The sequence below is a fragment of the Enhydra lutris genome, unplaced genomic scaffold (genome assembly GCF_002288905.1).
Source record: "Enhydra lutris kenyoni isolate GAN:26980312 unplaced genomic scaffold, ASM228890v2 scaffoldscaffold12, whole genome shotgun sequence".
NCBI lineage: Eukaryota > Metazoa > Chordata > Mammalia > Carnivora > Mustelidae > Enhydra > Enhydra lutris.
Window position 1 is genome coordinate 47,783,504 of NW_019154096.1, and position 9,289 is coordinate 47,792,792.

The window sequence follows — 9,289 nt, forward strand, 5'->3', positions numbered from 1 at the left end:
ATAACTATAATTACAACTAATGATTAATTATGGAATTAAAATTGTAAACAAAAGACTGATGCCAAAAAATAATAATCTAGCAGGTTTTGTTGGTATCCCGTCAACATCCTCTCAGCACTTACTTCACACATGCAGAAAAACATCCTCTATAAGTGTTTACAACTTTTAACCTGAAGACTTTTTCATGAACCCTGAAAAATAGGTCAGAAGTGCCAAAGAATTTTTGACTCCTGAGAGCAGTCTTCAACCAGTGATAAATTGAAGTTGAAGGATAAATTGTGGAAGGCTGAAAAATGTCCTCCAAAGATATTTGGTCCTAAGCCCTAAAGCCTGTGAATATTACCTCATATGGCCAAAGGTGTGAATAAGGATCTTGAGATGGGGAGATTATCCTGGATTATCCAGGTAGGCCCCAAATAGAATTACATGTGCCTGTATATAAGCTTGGAGGAGAGAGATTAGAAGAGGAAAAAGCATTGTGACTACAGAGCAGAGATTGTAGTGATGTAGCCACAAATCAACTAATGCCCCAGCACCAGAAAGGGCAAGAGGCAAGAGACAGATCCTCCCCTAGATCCTCTGGAGGGAGCACAACCCTGCTGACAGCTTGATTTCAGTAATAATGATTTCTGATTTCTGATCTCAACTGGTGAGAGAGTGAATTTTGTGGGCACCTGACTGATTCAGTCGGTAGAACCTGAGACTCTGGATCTCAGAGTTGTAGGCTTGAGCCTCACATTGGGTGTAGAGATTCCTTTAAAAAAAAAAAAAAAAAAAACCTTAAAAAATTTTCTGTTGTCTTCAACCACCAAATTTGTGACAATTTGTCACAACAGCCATCAAAAACTAATACACCAGTGTTTACACTAATCAGCATGCTAATGTTCTCATTCCACAGAAGTAGGATGTCTCTGAGGCATCTTCCACATTGTCTCCCAGAGATCCAAGGAAGGATTGAGCTCCACCTACAAAGTTAACCTACTCATCAGCCCACTCTTTCATAGTCCTTTTCTTCCCCGTCTCACTTCCCCACCCTTCTATCAGTGGTCTCAGGACTCTTCTTTAAAATAAACCACTTATACTTAAATCCTTGTGTATTAGTTTTCTGGGGATGCCATAACAAAGTACCATAATTTGCATGACCATAACAAACTTATTCTCTCTCAGTCTGGAGGCTGAAAGTTAGAAATAGAGCTGTTGGCACACAGTTGTTTCCTTTTTAGGGATCTGAGGGAGAATCTCTTCAATGCTTCTCTCCTAGCTTCTGGTGACAGCTAAAAGTCCTAGGAATTCTTCAGCCTGTGAGTGCAAGACTCTAGTCTCTGCCTCCATTCTTACATAGCATCCCCTTGTGTCTATGTCTTCATATGGCTGTCTTCCCCTCAGATTGGATTAAGGGATCACGCTAATGACCTCATCTCAACCTAATTACATCTGCACAACCCCTGTTTCCAAATAAGATCACATCCATAAATACTGAAGGTTAAGATTTTATCATATTTTGGAGAGCAAACAATTCAACCCATAAGACCTTGACTCAGGGTCAAATTCGGGGACCCCAACCTAAGACTTATCACTTATTAAACACTTTTTATGTTTCTCTAAGTACAAATTATTTCATTTTATCCTCAAGAATTTTATAAGATAAATATTAGCTCCATTTTAAAGTTAATGAATTTGAGGCTTAGATATACTGTAACAAAGTCTGCATTTTACCAGGTGGGAAATGTAATAAAATGCTAGTTCCACCAGTGGGAGTACTTTTTCAGCAAAAGGAATCAAATGCCTTAAACTCTTTTGCTAATCCGCTATATTATAGAACAGGAAAAAATTAAAGAGGATCTTCTTAGGGTTCTTTTCTACTTAAGATTTTTGTTGATAAATTAAACTGGTAACACATGACATTTCCTCTTTCTTGTATTAGTTGTTTAGAGCCATTATTTATCCGTTGCTTTCCAAAATGTCTAGGGAAGGGGAAGTAGATTCTGTGCACAATGTCGTGTATAGTTTCTAATAGTCCCTTTGGCAGCAACAGTTCCTCGCTCCCCTCCCTGTACCAGACTCTGCTAGGAGCTCTCTATGAAAGAATGTTTATAAAACAAGGACACTTTGTCTCTAGATCTCTATTCTAAAGCTGCTGGGAAGTATAGCTGAGCACGAAGGGACTATAGAGTGAAACTAGTATCTAAAGTAACATGTAAGTCATCTCCCACCTCCCACAACATACCCCTGCTTATTGTAATATTCTCTATCACCCCATCACCAAAGCTCAAGTCCTCCCTCTGCTTGGAAATACCTCATTCATGTACTTACCACATACACACAGAAGGCCTGTTTAGGTGGCATTTTCCAAGTTGCTGCTGCACTCGGAGTGACAACTGTCACTCCAGAAAGAAGATAAAGATCTGCCCCTAAGGACTCTCTTTCTTGGGCCCATTAGGGCAAAAGAGACTTTTTAATGTTCTGTTTAGGACCTCTTTACAAAGGAAATTTGTGGCTTCTGGAGGTAGCAAAAATGGGAAGTGAAAGAGGGGAAGGATGTAACTGGAAGGGACAGGCTCCAAAATAGCTAGTTTTTAAACATAATTTAAGGATGTATGTGTATATCATAGTAGAATTATAGTTTTAGTGATCATATGAATTGCCTATCTCTGCTTAATAAATGACTCTAAAACTTAGCAACTCAAAACAATAAACATTTATTATTTCACTCAGTTTCTGTGGATTTGCAATTTAGGAGTGGCTTAGCAAAATGTTTCTTGTTCTGGAAGTTGAAGTCTAAGTGTTGGTTAAGGCTGCACTCATCTGAAGACTTTAGTGAGGCTCCAGGATTAACTTCTTTTTTTTTTTTTTTAAGACTTTATTTATTTATTTGACAGAGAGAGATCACAAGTAGGCAGAGAGGCAGGTAGAGAGAGAGGGGGAAGCAGGCTCCCCACCGAGCAGAGAGCCCGATATGGGGCTCGATCCCAGGACCCTGAGACCATGACCCGAGCCGAAGGCAGAGGCTTTAACCCACTGAGCCACCCAGGCCCCTCCAGGATTAACTTCTAAGATGGCTCACTGGTGCGGCTCTTGGCAAAAGGCCTCAGTTCCTTACTGTCGGCAGGAAGCTTCAGTTTTTCATTGTGTGGACATGTCCTTAGAACTGCTTCAGTATCTTCATGACAAAGCAGCTTCCCCCAAAGCAAGAGAGAGCAAGGGGCAAGCTCTAATGTCTTTTAAGATCTAGTCATATATTGGTGTTTAAACCTAGTTACAGATTTAAGTCACCCAGGAACTTTGGAAACTAAGAACACCCCATCCCACGTAAATGAAATCAAATCTCTGAGGGTGATGCCTAAGCATTGGTGTTTTTTACTCTTTTTAAGCTACCAGGTGACTCTAATACAGGCATGTTTGAGAATCCTGCGTGGGGTACCGACTCTCAGATATAGCTGCACGTTGGAATCACTTGGGGCGGGAATTGAAAACACCGATTCTATAGTCCTTTTATAGGGTAAATTTTGCTCCCCAATTCATATATTGAAATCCTACCCCTAGAACCTCAAAATGTGACTATACTTGGAGATGGGTTCTTTAAGGAGGTCAAGTGAGGTCATTAGGGTAGGCCCTGGTCCTTATGAGGAGATCAGGATACAGGTTCAGAGATAAGACCTTGTGAAGAAACAAGGAGGGAAAAACCACCCTCTACAAAGCCAAGAAGAGAAGCTTCAGAAGAAACCAACCTTGTGGGCGCCTTGATCTCTGATTTCTAGCCTCCAGAATCCTGAGAAAATAAATTGAAAAGAATAAATAATGAGGAGCCACCCAGGCTCTGATACTTTGTTATGGTAGCCCTAGTGAACTAATACAGAATCTATCCTCAGAATTCTGATTTCATAGGCATGAATATGACTGGGGATCAGAACATTTTTAATGTTCTCAGGTGATTTAATGTGCATCAGGGTTAAGAGTCCCTGTTTTAGGTATCCTGATGTCTGACTTCACCTGTTTATTATTTTTTTAAGATTTTATTTATTTATTTGTCAGAAAGAGTGAGCACAGGCAGACAGAGTGGCAGGCAGAGGCAGAGGGAGAAGCAGGCTCCCCGCTGAGCAAGGAGCCCGATGTGGGACTCGATCCCAGGACACTGGGATCATGACCTGAGCCGAAGGCAACCGCCCAACCAACTGAGCCTCCCAGGTGTCCCTGACTTCACCTGTTAAAAAAAAAAAAAAAGATCTGGTTTTGGAAGTCATCACCTCCGCTATTCAGTTGGTTAGAAGTGAGTCACTTAATTCAGACCACATTCAATGATAGGGAAATGAGAGTTCCCTTTTTGAAGGGAGAAGTATCAAAAAAATTTGTGGACACATTTGAAAATAATCAGTGTTAATGGGGCACCAGGTGGCTCAGTTGGTTGATTTCAGCTCAAGTCATGATCTCAGGGTCCTGGGATTGAGCCCTGGGTGGGGCTTCATGCTCAGTGGGGAGTCTGCTTAAAGATTCCCTCTTTCTCTCTCTCCTACCGTCCCTCTCTCCCTCACCCTCTGCCTCTTCCCCGACTCACACTCTTTCTCTCTCTCAAATAAATAAGTAAATCTTTTTTAAAAATGAGTGTTGAGTCCAATGAACATTTATTGAGCATCTTTACTAGGACCTGAGTGGGCACTGGAATTCAAAAACAAACCATTTTCCTGCCACTCAGGCCTAAAGAAATTGGAATTTTTGTGTGGGTAGGTAAGAGGCAATTTTAGAACACAGGACATTACAAGACTATGATAGTTTAAAGCTGATTGTTCATGAGGTGAGATGTAAATTGCGGACAATATGAGGGATTGGTTTTCTTCTGAGCAGAGGAGAGAGGTTATTTTGTAACCTTGTGACTGCCCATTCTTGAAACTTTATAGAATCTGAACTGAGAAATGAGGAAGTACAGAGATGGTGATTCATTCCATCTTGTAATCCTTGACACCTGGGTCATTATTTTTTATCTACAAATAATATTTACTGGTTTGTTGAATTAAAAATTTTTTAAAGATATCATTTATTTATTTGACAGAGAGAGAGAGAGCGATCACAAGTAGGCAGAGAGGCAGGCAGAGAGAGTGGGGGAAGCAGGTTCCCTGCTGAGCAGAGAGCCCGATGGAGGGCTCGATCCCAGGACCCTGAGATCATGACCTGAGCTGAAGGCAAAGGCATTACCCACTGAGCCACCCAGGCACCCCTGTTGAATTAAATTTAACTGATGAATTAAGATGATTCCTAAGTATAGACTCAGGTACCCATTTGATTTTTGTAAATTTTGATTGCTATGGTTTAGAATAATGTTTTCTGTTAATTTTTTTTAACATGGTCAACTCTTTTCTCTAGAATTTAGAGCAATCACAGAGGCACAAACTCTTTGAGGCCCATGACCCATACTCTGCCAGTGGAATTATTATGTTTGGTTAAAACAGTGTGTGTGTGTGTGTGTGTGTGTGTGTGTGTGTGTGTGTGTGTTTGTGAGAGAGATATTTTAAATTGATTTTTTAATGCATTTAGGTAGAAGACACAGTCAGTATGCATTCCCTTGTTCCTTACTACTTCCTGTTGTCTGATACCCATCAGCCATACTGGTCCCTAAAGGCTTCAGTGTGAGACCCAGGCACTTAGATTTAAAATTTCAGGATTACAATGCATAATAGTATTCTGGCCTATTCTTTTTTTTTTTTTAATAAAATTTTATTCATTTATTTCAGAGAAGAAAGAGAGAAAGGTAGAGGGGTAGAGGAGGAAGGGGGAAGGAAGAGGGAGAGTGAATCTCAAGCAGAGTCCACACTCAGCGCAGAACCTGATACGGGGCTGGATGCGGTGCTTGATCCCATGACCTGTGATCACGACCTGAGCTGAAACCAAGTCAGATACCCAACCGACTGAGCGGCCCAGGCAACCCTATTTGGCTTACTCTTACTCTCCATCCCAAGGGTGAGCTGTTTCCAGTAGATGACTTTTGGTTTTAGGTCAAAAGTACTGTTTCAGTGGTTATTGCTTTTTGTGCATTCTGCTAAACACTTGGTTTCTCTCTGTCTCTTCTTTCCCTTCCCTCCTAGTCAGTGTTTGTGGTGAATATTCTCATTTCCTACAATTTTCAATCCATATCCTCAATGATACATGGAAAAAAGCACACACAGAGGTCAGACAAACTTTGTTTTTACTAATTTTTTAAAACACAGGTAACAATGCCTGTGAGTGAAATAATGTAGATACAGCATTTGGGGTGGAAAAGGTGTGGTGAACGTAAGAAACATTCCCTCCAGGGGCACCTGGGTGGCTCATTGGGTTAAGCCTCTGACTTCGGCTTGGGTCATGGTCTCAGGGTCCTGGGATTGAGCCCCCTTATCAGGCTCTCTGCTCAGCAGGGAGCCTGCTTCCCCCTCTCTCTGCCTGCCTCTCTGCCTACTTGTGATCCCTCTCTCTCTGTGTCTCAAATAAATAAATAAAATCTTTTAAAAAAATTTTTAAAAATTTAAAAAAGAAACATTCCCTCCTTCTTATTGGCAAATACTTTCAAGAACTTCCGTGAGGCTTCTTGCACAGGCCTTCCACTTTTGACTCTCTTTTCCTATCTTGATTCTTTTCAGTTCATTCATTTATCCTTTTATTAATTCACTTACCCAACAAATATTAATTGGCCACTCGTTCTATATCAACCACTATGTCAGGGCCTGAGAAAAAGAAAATGATATTATCCCTGCTGTAATTGAGCTTGTGTTCTGCTAGCAGAAAGCAGGTATTAAAGAATCACACTAAGCGATGTGAAGTTTTCAAATTCTATAATTTTAGTTGTAATTAGTGCCAAAGTATTAAGTGTTAGGACCTATCATAACAGCAGGATGTGGCCTTGTCAGGGAGGTCATTCTAGGCTTTTACTGAAGGAATGATAACTTGAGATCTCAAGAAAACAGGTAATTCTGGTACGGGGCGTGGGGAGTGATTATAATTTCTAGCAGATGGAACAGCATGTGCAAAGCCCCAAAGGGGTTTGGTCAGTTTCCTGCTTGCTTGCTTTCTCCCTCTTTCTTTCTTCCTTCCTTATTCCTTTTCTTTCTTTCTCCTTAAGTGCAGAGGATCATTAACAACTTCCTCAGTTCTTAAAACATTATCATCATTTATTCATGCAAAGACTATCAGATGCATTTTTTATTTAGTACTATATTCAGTTTTATTTCCTTTCAGCAATTCCTTTCTTCTCTCTTCCATAGACAACTATTTTAACACGTTTAACATAGAGGAAGAATAGTTTAAAAATACCTAAGAAAATTTTTTTCTATATTCTTTTCTATTACTTTGGTAATAAAAATAAAGACATCATTGAAATATAAAGGGAAATATTTAATCTACTCCAGGTCTGGCCCCAAACATTTCTGAAAATACTAACGCTTGATAAATTTAGTCCTCCTTATGCCGAATTTATGTAAAAACTCTCATTTGATTATAGCAGTAACAGCTATTTGCAGAACTTGTCACTATTTTTGCAAGTCTGTCAATAGCTTTTTTAAAAAGCCCCCTCTTTATGAGGGGGCAAGAGAGGAGGGACAGAGGGAATCTCAAGCGGAATCTTAAGTGGGACTTCAGGCATGCTCCCTGCTAATGCAGGGCTTGATCTCATGCCCGTGAGATCATGACTGGAGCAGAAATCCTGAGTCCCACGCCTAACTGACTGAACCACCCAGGCACCCTTCAATAGATGCTGATAGATGCTTTTTCTTTCAGATGTAACTGAATGCCCTCTTGCAGCATAAAAAATATTTTCAGCTCTTGTTTTGTCACAACACATAGCTATGGCATGTATATGGAAATAATTTCAAGAGCATTCTTGTAGAGGGTTATCATTGAATCAACTTTTAAAATTTTCATAAAAAGGAAGAGTATAGAAAATTCAAAAACCTCCATTAGTCTTCTTTCTTGTCTATCCTTTGTGGCCTTCTCAAGCTAGTCATGCAGTTCTGTGCATCATTGTCATTATAATATGTAATTGTATATCTCTACCTTTTATTTAATATTACTTTGTAAAATTTCTCCATATTTCTGCATTTTTATCATTTTAATCATCTGCCTATGTCACTGATATACTAGATTTTCCTACACTTCCTGTATTATTGACAGTATCAGTAATTTTTCTTTAAAGATTTTATTTATTTGAGAGAGAGAGAGAGAGAGCAAGAGAGAGAGAGAGCACAAGCAGGGCGAGTGGCAGAGGGAGAGGGAGAAGAAGGCTCCCTACTGAGCAGAGAGCCTGACATGGGCCTCAATCCCAGGACCCTGAGACCATGACCTGGGCCCAAGGCAGACACTTAGCTGACTGAGCCACCCAGGCACCCCCACAATTTCGGTAATGTTTAACTTTTAACTCTTAAATATGTTGCTATAAGCATCTTTGTGTAGCTTTTGTTTTATTCTTTTGAATGATTTCCTTATGGCAGATTCCCAGGAGTAGGATTACAGTGCCTCTTAATACATGGCATCGGTTTGGTTCTCCAAAAGATCGGTGTGTGTTTCTAAAGCATTTCCTCTGTCTCTTGGTTTGTGGCTGTCCCTCTGTGGCTTACCAAGCAGCAGCTGCTTTGTGATTTTACTATCATTTATTTCCCACACATATCTTATCCGGCTGAGTTACTCTGTAATACACATCCTTTCAATACTTGTTATCTAGCTATAATCCACAATCTTAGTCTTACTCACCCCCCCGCTTACCAGGAGGGCCTTTGCCAAGCATGCATGGAATTTAAACCATTTGTGGATATTGAAGATGATTTCAGTACCAATCCAAGTCACATGGTCCCACAGAAGGTTGCTTATTCCCATTGCTTTACAGAACTTTCTTATGGATTTTGATATCAAATTTATTCTGAGTCTTGTCAACTGATTTCCAGTTGGATGTATTGACCACATTTTTGTTTAATCAGTTTATCATCAAACCTCATAAGCTCATCAAAGCTTTCAGATCAGCATATAGTGAGGATAACCTATGGTTATTTTAGGTCTCACTAGTGCCTACTCATGCAGCACAAGTCATCTTTAGGTTAGGCATTTATCCATGGAAGATGAAGTTGTGTGCATTCAAGAGTATAAATAGGAATCAGCTTCAGGCAGTTTCTGAAATGGCCTTGAGGATTATAGATAGGCTTAATCTATTGAGTTGGGAATTTCCGGGGTGCTAGATATGTATTTTTTTTAAAGACTGTATTTATTTGAGACAGAAAGAGAGAGAGAAAGAGAGAGAGAGAGAGTGTGTGTGTGTGTGTGTGTGTGTGTGTGTGTGTGT